This window comes from Athalia rosae, chromosome 3 (genome assembly GCF_917208135.1).
Source record: "Athalia rosae chromosome 3, iyAthRosa1.1, whole genome shotgun sequence".
In the NCBI taxonomy this organism is placed as follows: domain Eukaryota; kingdom Metazoa; phylum Arthropoda; class Insecta; order Hymenoptera; family Athaliidae; genus Athalia; species Athalia rosae.
The window spans coordinates 23,250,555-23,265,917 of NC_064028.1; the positions used below are offsets into that span (position 1 = coordinate 23,250,555).

At 41.6% G+C, this 15,363-nt stretch overlaps 1 protein-coding gene across 6 annotated transcripts in view; it reads right to left on the bottom strand.

Moving 5' to 3' along the window:
• LOC105686800 (zwei Ig domain protein zig-8-like) overlaps window positions 1-15,363 on the bottom strand; it is a 208,303-nt gene that overhangs the window by 67,493 nt on the left and 125,447 nt on the right. The gene's annotated exons all lie outside the window — the stretch shown is intronic.

Sequence of the window (15,363 nt, forward strand, 5' to 3'; positions counted from 1 at the left end):
AAGAATAAAAAATTGAAAAGCAATCGCAAGTAGAGAATAAATAAAATTGTTTCCGATCTAGGAAAACTCGAATCAAAGTTCACATCTTTTTTTGTTTTTCAAAGTGCATATCATTAGTCGATTTCCAAAGTCACAAAGCTTTTCTTTCGGTCCTGAAATTTCATAATTCGCGATATTTACTCTCACCGTAACCGGGGGGGGGAAAAACGTGTGACGTAAAACTGTGCTTTTTTAAGGGTGACAATTATACCCATTCGAAAGGATAAAGATTACCGAGTACACGTATAACCAACCCTGAATTACGTTCGTTAGCGGGAAGGCAGGGATCTATAGTCCGTTTGTTGTGACTTCTGAATGTGGTCGGTTTAATTAAAAAGCACATTTTACTCGCAAGCTCGAACGACTCACGAATAATAAATATCTCTAGGTTTTTTTTTTTCCGTTTTCTCTTCACCTGTTACCATTTTTGGATTATCTTCCGGTTCGAGGATGCAAAGATTTTTTTTTTCAAACCCGGTTTGTTAAAAAAAAAAAAAAAAACGAACTTCCATTGAAAATAAAAAAAGTTGCACTCACCGCGTAATACGGAATATAATGTAGACAGTGTGCGAGGAATAAACTGAAGCACGAAAGGCAAAATCTCAACGGATCATATCGCTCGCGGAAAATTTAGCTTATTTCAACGTCTCCTACGGTAAGACTGTCTCAAAAGGTCAACAAAGAAGTTTGTCGTACGCTATCGCGTAACTCTAACAACTCCTTGGGGACCAACTCAACGCCTGGCGCTCCGTTCCTTCCATTTCTGAAGTCGCGCCGCCGTACCTCCGCGTAGATACCGCGGTGCTACATGTACAAACTGTTCGAGTTATTACTGGATATATCTATGTATTGTACGATATACATACATACGTACATAATTCAGTTGAAAACTAAGAGCAATAAAGTGCACCGACGGATTATTTGTTCACGTGCTAAAGAGGTCGTATCCGTACAAAGTTTCGAGTACCCTTCTTCGCCAACCGTTTACCACATTCGCTCGGCGTCATTTGATTGAAAGTTCCCACACCCACATGCGGAAATTCACCCCGTTCGCAATACACGGAGATAATTCGTTGTTCGCGAATGGAAATCAGTCCTCTGATACGTAAATCGAGTTCGTCGTCAGATGATCTGAATTTTTTCCTCGCAGCTACAAAGAGCGGTTGGAGTAAACGATCCTGGCCTAACATGGCTTAACTTTTGAATTAGTTCGAGACCTCTCGGTCCCTTCTTTCTGCCCTGGCTTACCGCTTATCTTACCCAGAAACATCTTGGACCGAAGTTACGATACAGCCGGCTATTTAGGTCCGGCAACGAATTTACGAATTCCTATTCTTTTTTTTTTTTCTTTTTTTTGGTTTCCTTTTTTTTTTCTATTTTATTTTCGGTCATCGCATTGGATTTCGATACCTACGCGGTTGTATACAAGAAAATATATCGGTGGTCTTAACTGGCCATGTAAGCTCGGCGAATTTATTATTCGGATCTACATTCCCAGATTCACCGACCAAAACGGCACGTTTTCTATCTGGAATTATACCGGCTCCAGTGGATCCAGTGTACCTATGCTTCGCCCGCATTTCCGAACAGTCGAGGTATTTGTTCGTATACCGTCAATTACGGGGGTGAAATCATCGCGGAACAAAGAAATCACGTTTTTTAGGAAACGATTCAATTCGATTGGACGGTTTTTTATTTTCGCCGGGGTTGCGAATCGTCACAACGTTCCTAATCTTTTAGCGCTAACAAATTTGATACTTTCAGTTTTTACAGTTTGATTCAAATTTTATTTCGAATGAGGCACTGGAAATAACAATTTCCGAAAACCATGTGTGTGCGTAGAATTTTCAAATCGATATAAAAAAAAGAGTTTTCGTTTTGCAGCTACATTTTTTTTTTTTTTTTCATCGCGGTGGAAAAATTAACGCGAATATAATACAGGGGCGTGTTTCAATTCTAGTGAATCAAATGTTACTATTTGGCATCGAATGTACACACCGGTATGTATCCGCATCGTGTTACACGTCTCGTGGCTGCGAGAGGTTGAAAACAGGGTGTTTGGAATAGTGATTAACAGGAGGGACAGGTTGTTATTTGCGGATGTTACACGTGTCCATCGCCACGGCTACTCCAACCCTTCTCTGCCACATTTGACATTTTCCGGACCGCATCAAACGGCGCATCGGTTACTTATTTTTAATAACGTTGTATTCAAAAGCGGAATATTATTCGAACGTCGTACATTTTTCAAACAAATAATATCCGCACATCGCTAGCTCATTGATCTCGCGTATTTGAATAAATTCCGTCACTGAATTACTATTGACCATTCGACGTGATTTATTAAAACTTTTTTTTTTCTACGTTCACCCTAGAAGATGTCCATTAGGAATTTATAGACATAGTATGCATCGAATAATATATATATGGATGTGTAGTACCTATTTGACCTCTAGCTATTGTTCGATGATGGATGTTGGGCAACAAATATATATATAAACTATTCGCGACAGGGATGTTCGTATATCATGCGAATCGATCTATTATCGAAACCACCGTGCCTCGGTAAATTGAAGCTCATATTTGAATATCGTATTTATCTACGTGCCGTAAGCAGAAAAAAAAAGGAAGGGGCTTCGCGGCCATATTTACGATTATTCAAGACACGGCAAATATGAAAATAAGTCTGCACATAATATCCAGATGAATAGGCAGTACCGCTTTCTATATATTTAGTTTTTTTTTTTTTTTTTCTTCAATTTTTTAGACCGGAAACATATCGATTTTCATCCCCTTTCAATTCGTAGGAGGAAAAAATAGTACAATACATCAGATAGCTTTTTTTTTGCTCTCCTCTTTTTATTTTGTTATCTAGGGAGGAAAATCCCTCGAGCGAACAACAATTTGTCAAACGGACAGGTCCCTCGTTTTGGCTGAGGTATTAAATTGCGAGATGGAGTGTTACCGTGTTAACTTTCGAGGGAAAGAGCCTGCATAGCAACTTACGTTTCGAAAGCAAACTGCAAGCGGATGTACAGAATATCTACGCAGAGCGTAGCAGCAACATGGAAAGACGGATCTTTGGCTCGGATTTTGATACTCGTAGACAATTACTTACGCTTAGCTCGGTGATACTTTTCGGAAAGAGACACGGACGAGTCGGCTAGAATATCGTACAGTTCGCGGATTCGAGACGAGACGAGGCGAGTATAGCGTCAAATGACTCGAATTTAATTACTGCGGCAAACAGATTGGCGGGGCGAGAGAAATGTTATATAGTATCTACTGGCGAGAGAGAGAGAGAGAGAGAATTTATACGCCATTGTTTTCGAGCCGAGCTTCTTACAACAATAGACATCATAAGCCGCGGTGGTTGCTGTATAAATGGCGACTGAAGTGACAGGGAAACAAGGATAATGGCGCAGTTGTAATTGTGTATCCTTTTCACGAAGGACACGTTAAGAATAAACTCTGGTAACGACCGGTCATTAGCCAACGTATGATATCCTTACGGGGCCTGAGAATTCAATCCACTTTTTTGCCCGCTTATTTTATCATTCTTTCCACCGTTCCCGTATCGGTGTACCGATCAATCGGTAATCTCGACGCCGAGTCGCGTCGATGAATCGGAGGATCGAAAAATGTAAAGCTTTCGGGATTGCTAGCGCCACTTACGTGACCTTTAACCTCCGCCGTTGGAGCCGGCTTAGGATTATCATAATAATCCTTGTTAATCAGGCTGTGCTCTCGCTATACAAGTTTCACCGTTTCCGTCGATTACACGCTAGCGGTGAAACGTTGTTAGGCACGCATCCGCTCATCCGAAGCGCCCACCTTCGGGCCACCAAACTCAGCGACGAAATTACACGCAGCGTGGTTCACATTTAACTATTCATTCACTATCCTAGAACGTGATAGCGAGAAAGGAAGCGAAATGATGGATGTGTGAGAGGGATCTGGTCGCAAGGCCATTAAAGCTTCAGGATAAGTTTCAACGTTGGAAGCTTTACGCTCGGCGGCGTGCGCCGCCGCTATATGATGTATAAGATTATCCCTTTCGGTAAGATATTTGTTACGTGATATACGTAATATCATACTAGTTACCGAAGTATACCGCGAGTACCCGGCTGACATCGTATCGCGAGACCACTCGGCTTCTGCTTTCAACTTTCAACGAAATTTTATTAAAACGAAACATGTGAGCGCGTGACAATCTCTTGGCGATCTCGTGGCCACCGATGACCACAAATTCATTCGCTAGCCACCGGATGTTTTCGGGGATTCAGAAAATTATTCGGGAATTCTTAATCGGAATTTCACCGAAGTCGGATGAGGAGCTTGTAAAAAGTTTTGCGAGAACATCGGAGATGATTCTTTGGATTACTTGGAGTATTTCGTTCCCTTCCATTCTTTTGATTCGTCCCAATTTTGATTCAAGTTCAATACGGAAAGTACAGTACGAGATCTTCATATTTCGAATATATTAATGGCGTGTCAGAAGTTTCGTTTTCTTAATTGAAATTCCAGAGATATTCATTGAAGTTGGAATTAATTTTGCGCTATTAAGAACCATCCGAACACTTGATTAGTATTCCCTGAGGCGATACCGACTCGCTGACGCAATTCGACCAATAGTTGGAAAACCGTTTTTCCCACCCCAGTTTTATTGGCCATGTAAATTTTTTTTTCTTCAAAGAATCTCGAAATTTTATCTCGCGAATTGTTCGACCTTAGTTATGACAGAAAATCACGCACGACGCGTAAAACTCAACTCCACACTCGCATTTCCATTTTGAATAAAAACACGACGTGTGTTACTATCAATTCTTCCAGAGTTCAAAATAGAGAAACGGGACAGTTTTACTTTGAAAACGTTTCTAGGATCGACCTGCTACCTTCCTGCTTCTCAACGACTGACACGAGGCACTTCCATTATTATCGGTCTGTGTACTCCCCCGCAGTCGGCGACGTGTATCGCGTTTATTTTATGATGTCGATTGCACTCTAGATGCCAGACAGCCTCGAACGACACACTATTTTCACTCTCCGCATTTTATTTTCATCCCTTATCTCACCTAGCCGTTTACCGTTGAATCAATGCCGTTATGAATTGTGACAACGCCACGTAGAGGGAGATCTGCTTGCCGCGAGCGTTGTTCCGCCTAGGAAGCGATACGCGTCTTTAACATAAATCCTGAACGAATGTCATCGGCGAAGAAGTTATCAACTTATCGCTGTTCGCTTCATGTCTGTGAAATAAAAGTTGCGATTCCAAACTGAGAATCGAGGACGATCTCATTCAGTTTCGGAAGTACGACCCGGAGGCGAAAGTAACTTCTTTCGGATACCATTAGTCCTAGACACCTTTTACGGCTCTCCTACCAGCGGCATGGGTCAATGTAGCCGGTATATGTATACTATACCTGGACGTACGTCTCTCGAGCTAAGATGCTCGCGGGATGTTCACTCCGGTGCAAAAATTCTCCTTCTTTTCCAAGCCCGAAGGAGTTGTTGGCGAGGGGACTCGGAACATAACCCGGCAGTGTGTGTGTATGTACGAGTACCTATACTTACGTACACACGGTAGCTCTCAACCGTGTCCTACATCCTAACAGAAATGAGCAGCCTTGTCCGAGATGTCCTGCACTTCCATGCACTCCGAGACGGGGATGCGGTACCGTGCAACCGGATAACGTGATCGCTCACTGCAAATAAGGGTATCCTCCCCATATACGCTCCCGATGCCGGAGGCTAATGAGCGTATCGTGAAATGTCCTCGTAGCGACGCTCATTGGCTCGCCGCGATAAACTAGGCTCACAGTTTAAAAGTACGGAACTTGAGTGTGTGGTGAAAATGAGTGCATGAGGGGTGGAAATAATAGGATGAAAAATTGAGGTTTCGTTCCGGTGTATTTTTTTTTTTTTCAGCTTCTCCGTTTCGAGAGGAGCGTGAAAATGAGGTGAAATGCCGGAGATTCGTTCGATCGGGGAGCGAGTTGAGCATAACGTTTCGGTTGTACGCCACCGGTAGTGTAATATAGGAGTACGGGGAGCGGATGCGGTGTAGCTAGTATTTTCCGTATTTTGGATTTAATTAATTTTTGGCTCCACAGGCTCCGTTCATAACCAACGAGATGTGTAGCGCAACGGATTTTCGTAATTAAATCGTAACTAAAGTTGGAAGTACGACGGAGCTTCGGGCGACAAAATTCCTCTTTGCACGTTCCGAATCGGGTCTGATTCGAAATCGCTTTCTGGAAATTTCATCGTATACCGCCGAAAGTATTCCATTTTCATAAATTCCACGCTCCCGATTGAATCTCGCTTCCCGAATCAATCGATCGGACGACCCCGTAAAATGCGTCGTTTAACGCCACGCGAAACATAATTATTCCATTCATGGGGGGATGAAAAAAAAAGATATTACGACGGGTCGGGTAATACTTGAACGAGCAAGTGTTTAAACGAATTATCCGCCGTCTCTAACTCTCGTGGAATATTGTTTCGTACCGCTCGAATATTATTATGCTAATCTGACGCCCCCATATAAAATATTTTACGATCGTCGGTCGCGTAAACACTGCGCGCCATAATTGCACGTTAAATAGACAAGGCGGAATTTTAATTTCATTACATGTACCTACCTCTATAGTATACACGTGGCAAGGTTCTGAATAATATGAATTATGCAGAGCTATTGCTAAAAGCGAGGCGCTCGCGGTACGAACTGTAATATTACACGGTGAAAACCTTCAACCTTTTTCTTTATCACCGTGCACAAACAATCGCATGAACATATATTCTATCCCCGGAATAGGAGAATTATTTTCGTACCGCGCTATCGATTCCTGCAATCCGTATAACAAGCGAGACCCCGATGTGAATTCTCACATTCTAATTGTAGGAGAAAATAAACGCGGACACGAGTTCGTCGTTCCGAGTAATCGCATGTGATTCGTTCAAGTTGGGATAAATTTCAAATAGGTTGCAAAAAATGCCCTCCAACATGGCGGCAACATCTGCGGAGTGCCGGAGAAGTGTATAATTCCTGACGGTGTTGAATCGATTCGAAATGATTTCAGAATCTGTACGTATCCGAGATTAATTACCGCGTGTTCTGCAGGAGCCGCGAGTGTCGGTGTTAGCGCGCGGTTGTCAGCACGATCTGTCGAGGAGGGAGGTAAAATTACCGAGGTATAGAGCATGGACATTGAACGTCGTGATGTATGTGTTTTAATTCCATGTCGGAGCCCTCCTTTATTTATTGGCTTTCGTTACAGGATATTGCGAAGGACATAGTAACGGAATGCTTTTTCCGACCTGATACTAACCGCACGCGAACGTACGTATCACACTTTTGTTTCATCTAATTTTATTTTTCATTCGTCGCTAACGATGGTTACACCTCAAATGCGTCTATAAATAAATCGACGATCGTTATTATTACCGGTATTGCTACGGGAGACATATTGCCTATTTTAAATCACGCGTTCGTTTTCCGCGATCGTTGAGAAAAGAAGAATACAAAATTTATTAATTTTTTTTTATCCTTCCTTTTTTAGCTCGCGGAATGGATTCTCATACGTGTATAATGGATTTGTCGTACATCGGGTATCCTTGATATCGTATTCATTTTCGAATCACAAATTTCGTAATGTGAAATTTGCTTTATCTTTCTTTCTCCTCTGTGCAGTTAAATAAATATCACGTTGGATTGAATATCGATGAGAGAAGATACGATGTGAGAATAATTTTAATATAAATCCATCGTGCCACGATACACGTTAAAGCGTAATTGAAAAATTTATCGCGCTTACAACTTTAATTGCAGGGAAACCAAAACCCGATGAAAAAAATCTATTTATCGAAACTTTACACGAATTCGACCGAAAATTTTTAATTTTTGCTCCACAGTTTCGAAGGGGGCGTTTCAATTCTTGTTCACCGTAACACTAAATGAGCGAACGAGAACAGGGTTAAAACTCGAATGGGAAGCCGGTGCCCATTTTCTCGCCGGTTTCTGGCCATCAGGGCTCGCTGAATGCTTTTATCGCGGGACTCGAATAGCTTCGTTTGCAATTCCAGGCAGTTGATTCAAATAATTGTGCAGTAGCCGGTGGGGCTTATCTCCGTCGACGTGACAGAATGCTCCGTGTGATTCGTTTCGCCATTGTGGCGGGGAAAACGACGATAACAAAAACAAAACCGCAACTACAATATTCGAAAATAAAGATTGGGAGAGAAATGAAAGCGCATTAAAGGGTTGGATCAAAATTGCTATACCGGCCACGAGGGTTATACGGGGATGAAAATGAAATTGAACCAGTTACAATAAAAACAGAAGGAAAAAATATGAGAAACAAAAAAAAATCTGCCCTCGAATTCCGATAACCGTTTGTTTCACGCTGAATGTTCTCCTCACGCTTCGTATTTTCACTGACCAAAAGAAAAAAAAAAAAGGAATGATGAGAATAAAAGAAAAATGAGTACAGATAATCATTACAGTCAATCGATACTGTTTCAACCAAAGAAAAAGTAGTAAAGGAGCGGTTTATATCGAAAAAAAGCTCCGCTTCGAATTTAACTCGGATAATATATCGTCGAGTGATAAAATAAAAAATCTCATCGAACGTATGATTCTGAAAATTGAAAAATAATTCTTTTCCGAAAATTTGTTTCGCACCGTCACATCGGTCCGTCGACAATCAACTCAAGTACTCGGAGTATCGTAATTAGCAGAAATGCATGATATGATAATTGATTGGAAATACTTAGAATCCCTAAAATTGAAAATAATTGGCCTTTGAACAACAATGAAATCGGATTCGACGAATCCTCGTTGAAAATTGAGGAGAGAAAAAAAGTGTATCAATAAATTCCATAAAAGGGTGGAGAGAAACGGAATCGAGGGAGATGTTTAGGTAGACAGACAGAAGGGTAATAATTCCGCGGGTACGATTTCCGTCTTACTTTTAGTCGGCGAAATCTTCCGAGATGATGAACGGCACTAATATACCTGTTTCTCGCGAAAGCGTAGCGGGATAGACAAAGTCAGGGACAAAAGCAACCGAATCCAACTGCGGAGAACGGAATCCTGAAATATTGGGCCTATCCAACAACGTCAGAAAGTCGTGCCAACCAATGTGACGGTTACCTATTCATTCCGCAGCGACCCCAACCACTCCCTGGGCCATTGTCGATAGAACTTCAATCATATCTGTTTAACTTTTATTCCAATTCTCATCAATTTCACCTCTTCTCCATCGAACGGCGGATCGATCGACGTTCGATATCGATGTTGAAATTATCCATTGGACTCGAAATATTGGGCAGCGTTTTGGAAAAATAGACTACGATTTGACGCTCACGATTCCATATAATTAAACGAGAAGACGAATGAAAGTAAACGCCAATAACTCGAGCAGATTTCCAAATACCGTTGGAAAGTAAATCACATTTCAGAGCATTGCGATTAAAATTTCACTCTTGATAACCCGACTATCTCTACTGTAATCGCAATAAATAAAAATTCTCCATGCGAATTATAGCGATGAAATATTTATCATGACCGGGTTTTTCTACCGGCAGTATTATATACCGTGAGTCAATACCCCGATTTATTATATCTGGGGGAGGGAAAAAACAGGATCACAAAAATAGCCGGATGAGCCATTTATTCGGCGAACCCCGAGAGTCTTCTATTAAAAAAAACTATGATCGAAAAAAGTCGCAGAATTCGGTATTAGTCAGCATTTTATTTCTGTTCTCCTGAAAGAGCGTGACTTTTTTAAGATGAGTCTCGCTCAACTATCGTCGGAAGAGTTTCGATCGTAATCAATGCTAACCAAATCTTTGGATTCAAACAGTATACACCTTTTACGATAAGAATTGCGCGGTATCAATCTAGATGTGGACAATTTGATCGATGATATTTCGTAGCGACAACCGATTTTATGGAGCAATATATACCGGAGTTTGTTTTCCGCCGGTTGGATTTTCGAAAATGTTCTCATGTTCTACCGCACAGTCGGGGTAGAAAAATCGCCAATGCCGGGCGCCGAGTAACGAAGCCGACGCGATTTTTTTTGAGAATCACTCCGCGAGATTTGGTCTCTTTGTCGACTCGGTCGACATTACCCTCGGATATTTCGCTCGCGATGCAACGTACGTTCTCCTCCCTGACCAATTGATATTCAACAATTCGATGTAAAAATTTCTCGATATACTTGGGGCTGAATTGATGAAAAAAGAAAATATAATCGATCGAACGCACGCGTTTGGAGATGAGAAAAAAAATAAAACGAATGAATAAATTAGAATAAATACATAAAAGCGTTATACAACCATCGCAAAGCGTTAATTGCACCGTCGTTGTATATGTGTAAGGTGAGAAATGAGATGATCCTGTTTTATTAATTTTTTCTTCATGGCGATTTATTTTTTCTTCTCCCTGTATTCCGCGCAACGTGAAATTGCCACCGCAATTTTATAGCTTTGAAATTTCAGGTCAGTTTCTGAAATCGTGCGAGTTTCTTGCATCGTCTAATTTTTACCTCCGCGGCGTCGTAACTTTTTGAACTTTTACGGTGTTTAGATAATTGACAGGATATACGCGCTCCCGACGAAAAGCTTCGCAACCACTTCGAGCTTTTCCCATCGCGAAGCTGGTAACGGTAAACAATTATTTCCGAAGTTTCGATAACGCGAGACTCATCGGTGCTTACTTTTTCAAACTAAACGATGAATTAATAAGGTTTCGCTGAAATTACTTCGGCAACTCTTGCGAAGGGAATGATTTTATTAAACCGTGCAAGAATGGATAATAACGAGTCGGACGAGAGTCCAGACGAAACAACCGTGAAGATGTTTGAAACTTGAAGATAAGCCAAAACAGTTTCAATTGTTTGTTTGACTGCGAATACGAACAATAATAATTACAATAACCGCTCGTACAACAACAACAACCAACAAAAACGATAACACTAACCAAAAGGTATTTCTTCTGATAACAATTACGGTGTACACTTGGAACTAATTTTACTTGGTAGATTTCATCCGGAAACTCGTTGATCCGCGGTTATGTCGGGTAATCAAAAGTTCTATAAGGTATAGGCAATCGTTACCGAGCGCATTGCGCCGCTGCAACCTCCGGATAACAAATTTCGAGTACTCACCCGCGTACACGTAACCCGCCCCCACCTACTTTTCGTCGGAGACCTTGGATCACGCGGACTCTCAGGTATGAGCCATCAACCCAATGACTTGTATAATTATACAAACCGGGTCTCCACTTCGCTTGCCTAATTACCCGAAATACCTAAATAAACCAGATAGGTAGTAGCCTAGCTCTCGGTGCAACAGCAGCAGCGGCTATAAAGGGAACGGTATAAAATCACCGCGTTCCCCGTTCGGAAGTAGAGCACTAATTAGGTAAAGCAGTTTGTAGATTCACTGAACGTTTTGCAGGAGTTGAATTCTTCTTCGATCGTTTCCGACCGTTTCACCGTATTTTCTTTTCCGTTTCGCTCGGTCTTTTTTTTTTTGTTCTCTCTCTCTAAAAATTGGTTCGAAAATTTTCAGAACCGGAGAAAACGAGCTTCGATAAACGATTTAATCGTCGGTCTCCGGATCCCTAAAGCCGAACGTTAGGTACAGAGATGAATATCGTTCTAATCCGCGGATCTCACCGGGGATGAGGAAACTAATTTCGTCGGATATGTGTTATGAGCTCATTTTCCTCGGCGAATACCTGTATAATACTTCCCCTCGTCTAGTTTGCATGCATTAAATCTTCTTGCATCAATTTTCCCCCGAAGCATTTACGGCCACATTACGCGTACAGAGTTTCGCGATTTCAACGTACACGCAGCTCTCGCGCGTAACTAAAATTCCGAATTTCGGGTTCGAATAACAAAACCCCCGTCGGAACGGAAGATGACGTGGATTTTATTTTTTTCGTTTCTCTTCCTTTTTCCTCATTTATTCTTTTGTGGTCTCTGTTCGTGCGTTTATCGGTATCAGCGGGAGGGAATAAAATGAGGGTATTTTATACACAGAGTGCGCCGTTCCGACTGTAATATTTTTGGACTCTTCGAATTTGGCTCTTCCTTATTCTCGCGAATTTCTCAAGACGAGACCAATTCTCTTTCGAGGCTTTACGGGGATTTCACATCGTATTTTCAACCCTGGCTTATTCAATTGTTGTCTCTCGCGATGTATACCCACGCGTAATATATTCGCACGGTATTCGTATCGAACGAAACGAAACTCGTCGCGTCTCCGTAGCTGGATGAAGAATTTCGCCGACTACTTTACGACGAATAAGTTAAAAATTTCATCGATCGTAAAATATCCGCCAATGAGTGTCGTTGTAACTGTACCGAGGTGGTGAATTCGCGCGCTGATCGCCGTTACACATATTATAGAACCGCCGGTCGGTCACGCGAATAACGCGAGTTGGGTCGTGCGTGAAATTATAATTTTAAATTGTTTGCTAATTAGTTGGTTCGTCGAGTTTGCGCGCTGCGGGGCGGGGCGGGAACGAATAAAAATAACGATATAACAACAACGATCAACGAGGATAACGACATTGATAATTTTTCATCCAGCAAATCAGTCGAGATGTTGGCCGATTTTTTTTCCATCCGTCTCGCTCACAATACGCCGGAATAGAGGAAGGGCGCACATGAATCATAGATATAAATTCGAAAGCTCGCAACCTTTGGGGTCGAAAAGGGAGCTCAACAGCTTTGTCGATGTTACTGCGTTACATCGATACAATAACATCTTGCAACTGGCGTAAAGTTGGAATTTACTTTTTATATCTATTTTTTTTCTTCTCTTTTATTTTATTTTTATACAGCGTACGTGATCCGCTTTCGACTCACGCCGGTAGAGTCCCTTCCCGGTTCGGACTTTATTGCAAAAACGATGGATTTGTTTGACGAATAGTTTCCGCACGTGGTTTGCTTCCGTCTTTACACGTATCCCCCTCTAGTTCGTTCACTACTGTAGACCTACTCATTTTTTCAGTTTTTTGAACGTTGATTAATCAAATTACTCAAATTTTAATCAATCGAACAAAATCGATAAATGAAAGATGATTTCAATGTCATAATATACGTGACGAAAAAGTAATCGAATAAAAACGTAATAATTTGATTCAGCGAGCGAGTTCCTACAAATTTCTTTGAATATTCGTGATTGGTTTCGTTACTAACGACGAAATGAAAATTCAACGAAGTGTGGCTGATTTCTTCCAATTCACAGCGATATGTTATACGGGGTGAGTTCTTTTATTGGGTTCGTTGGGGGAGAAAAGGGAGCTAAAAAGTTCAGCGATCATCTGACTTTGACTATGCCCTCATTGTGCTCCGAAAAAAAAAAAATCATCTCGTTGTACGGATCAGAGGAAAAAAATGTTAAATAGAAAGAAGGAAGTGCACGACGAATTTCTTCGTATGTGTATTCAAGTCGAGTATTTTTCACAACCGGAAGTTATCACGACTCGACCTTACGCTAGATTATTTCACTGAAACAAGAAAAATAAATAATGATAAAATAACTCCCAAGAAATCAACTAACATTTTACCCGCCCCAAGCGTTATATGTAAGAAATATACCACGTATATAAAAATATATGTATACACCTTATAGTATACGATACTGTAGATATGAACAGGAAAAATAAGATGAAATGAACAAGGAAATGGTGCGGGAGATCGAAGGGGGCAGAGGCAACTCTCGTCTCCGTGCGTTATTAAATGTTTTATTACGGTCCTCGCCGAAGCCACCCCAGACCTTCCCCTTCCTTTTTTCCGCCCTCACCTACCCCCTGCGCACCTTTCATTGTACCTGACACTCTCCTTCTACAGCTCCCGTTAATCACCCCGTGTTATACGTAGCGCAAGAAAAGATAGATATTATAATGAAATAAAAGAAAAAAAAAAAAAAAAACAAACAAACTCAAAAAGGAACAAAACTTTGAAGAGACAAAAGAACACTGCGTTATCGATAACCAACGGCACCGCAACGATTACTTCAGGTCCTTTATTTTCCGTAGTCAAGGTAGTCACCACGGCTGACGAACGGAATAATTTTTAATCGTTGATTCTCTTCCGTTCTGTATTTCATAAATTTTTCTTACGCTTGATTTATATTTAGTAGAGCTATCAACGAACGTACCTCGAATGAAGATTGAGAGAAGTGAGTGGAAGGAGTTGTGTGTACAGAGCGTCGACCCATGAGAGCAGAAAAAAAAAAAAAAAATAGAAGAAGAAGAAGAAGAAGGAGAATAAGAACAAGAAGAAGCAGATGAAGAAGTTCCGTGAAATGGAAGAAAAACCTGAGGAATAAGAAACGGAGGAGGTACCAGAAGCTAAAAAGCGATGAAAGTGGTAGCTGGAAAATGCAGAGCCGTGAGAGTGTCAGCTTAGTTTCACCCCGTCACGACGCTATTTTGCGCTACCCCACTCGTTTCCGGGGGTGGTATGAACACTCATGTACACGCACACGTACGTGCACACCAGCTACCGACGAACCGACTCGAAGGTGAGTAGTGGTGGTAGTTCGCCGGAAAATTTTGCACCCATCATCGTGCGAGCGAGAGAAGTATAACGTAGGGAACGGGTGGAACGAAAACGTAAAATTCTTACCACTGCGCGTCAGCTGGGCTGCACCATAGGTATATTATACTTAATACCCTATACCGCTCGGGATCGTTCGCTCGCTCTTCGAAAGGATAGTATTCATTTTTACCGCTCCATTACTTTTCACTTAAGTCGCAACGGGATCGGAAATATGCAAGCTTTTTTCCATCCGATCCAAGATCCCGGATTTCGCCAACCGGAAGAAACCTGAATCGGTACGGATACCCTCGCATAGAAAGAACCTCCGATGAGCGATCCTCGAGAGCTTGAAATCAAAGCGATGATTATAAAGTTGCTTTTTTTTTCCTTACTCGTGAACGCGGAAGGAAGAGTGTCCTCGCGTAAAATTCATACGGATATAAGTGGTTCGTAGAAAAGAATCCGGATAATGACCGCATATAGGAGTATCGTGAAATAAATAGCGAAAGAGCGCGAAGTCTAGTAAATCGTTGAAGGCGTAGGCGGTTCTCTCGCGGTCATAAAGGAGGGGAAAGAAACGCTTTCATGGTCGCCGCGAACTTCTGACATAAGTTAAAACTTTCATCGCCCTCGCGTCCCCCCCTACCCGATACCACTTTTCCTTAAAATTCTTCGCGAGCTCGTTCTTCGGAACGTGTGCGAAGAAGCCACAAGTATTTCTATACCATCTCTTATTAAAGCGGCTACATTATACTCA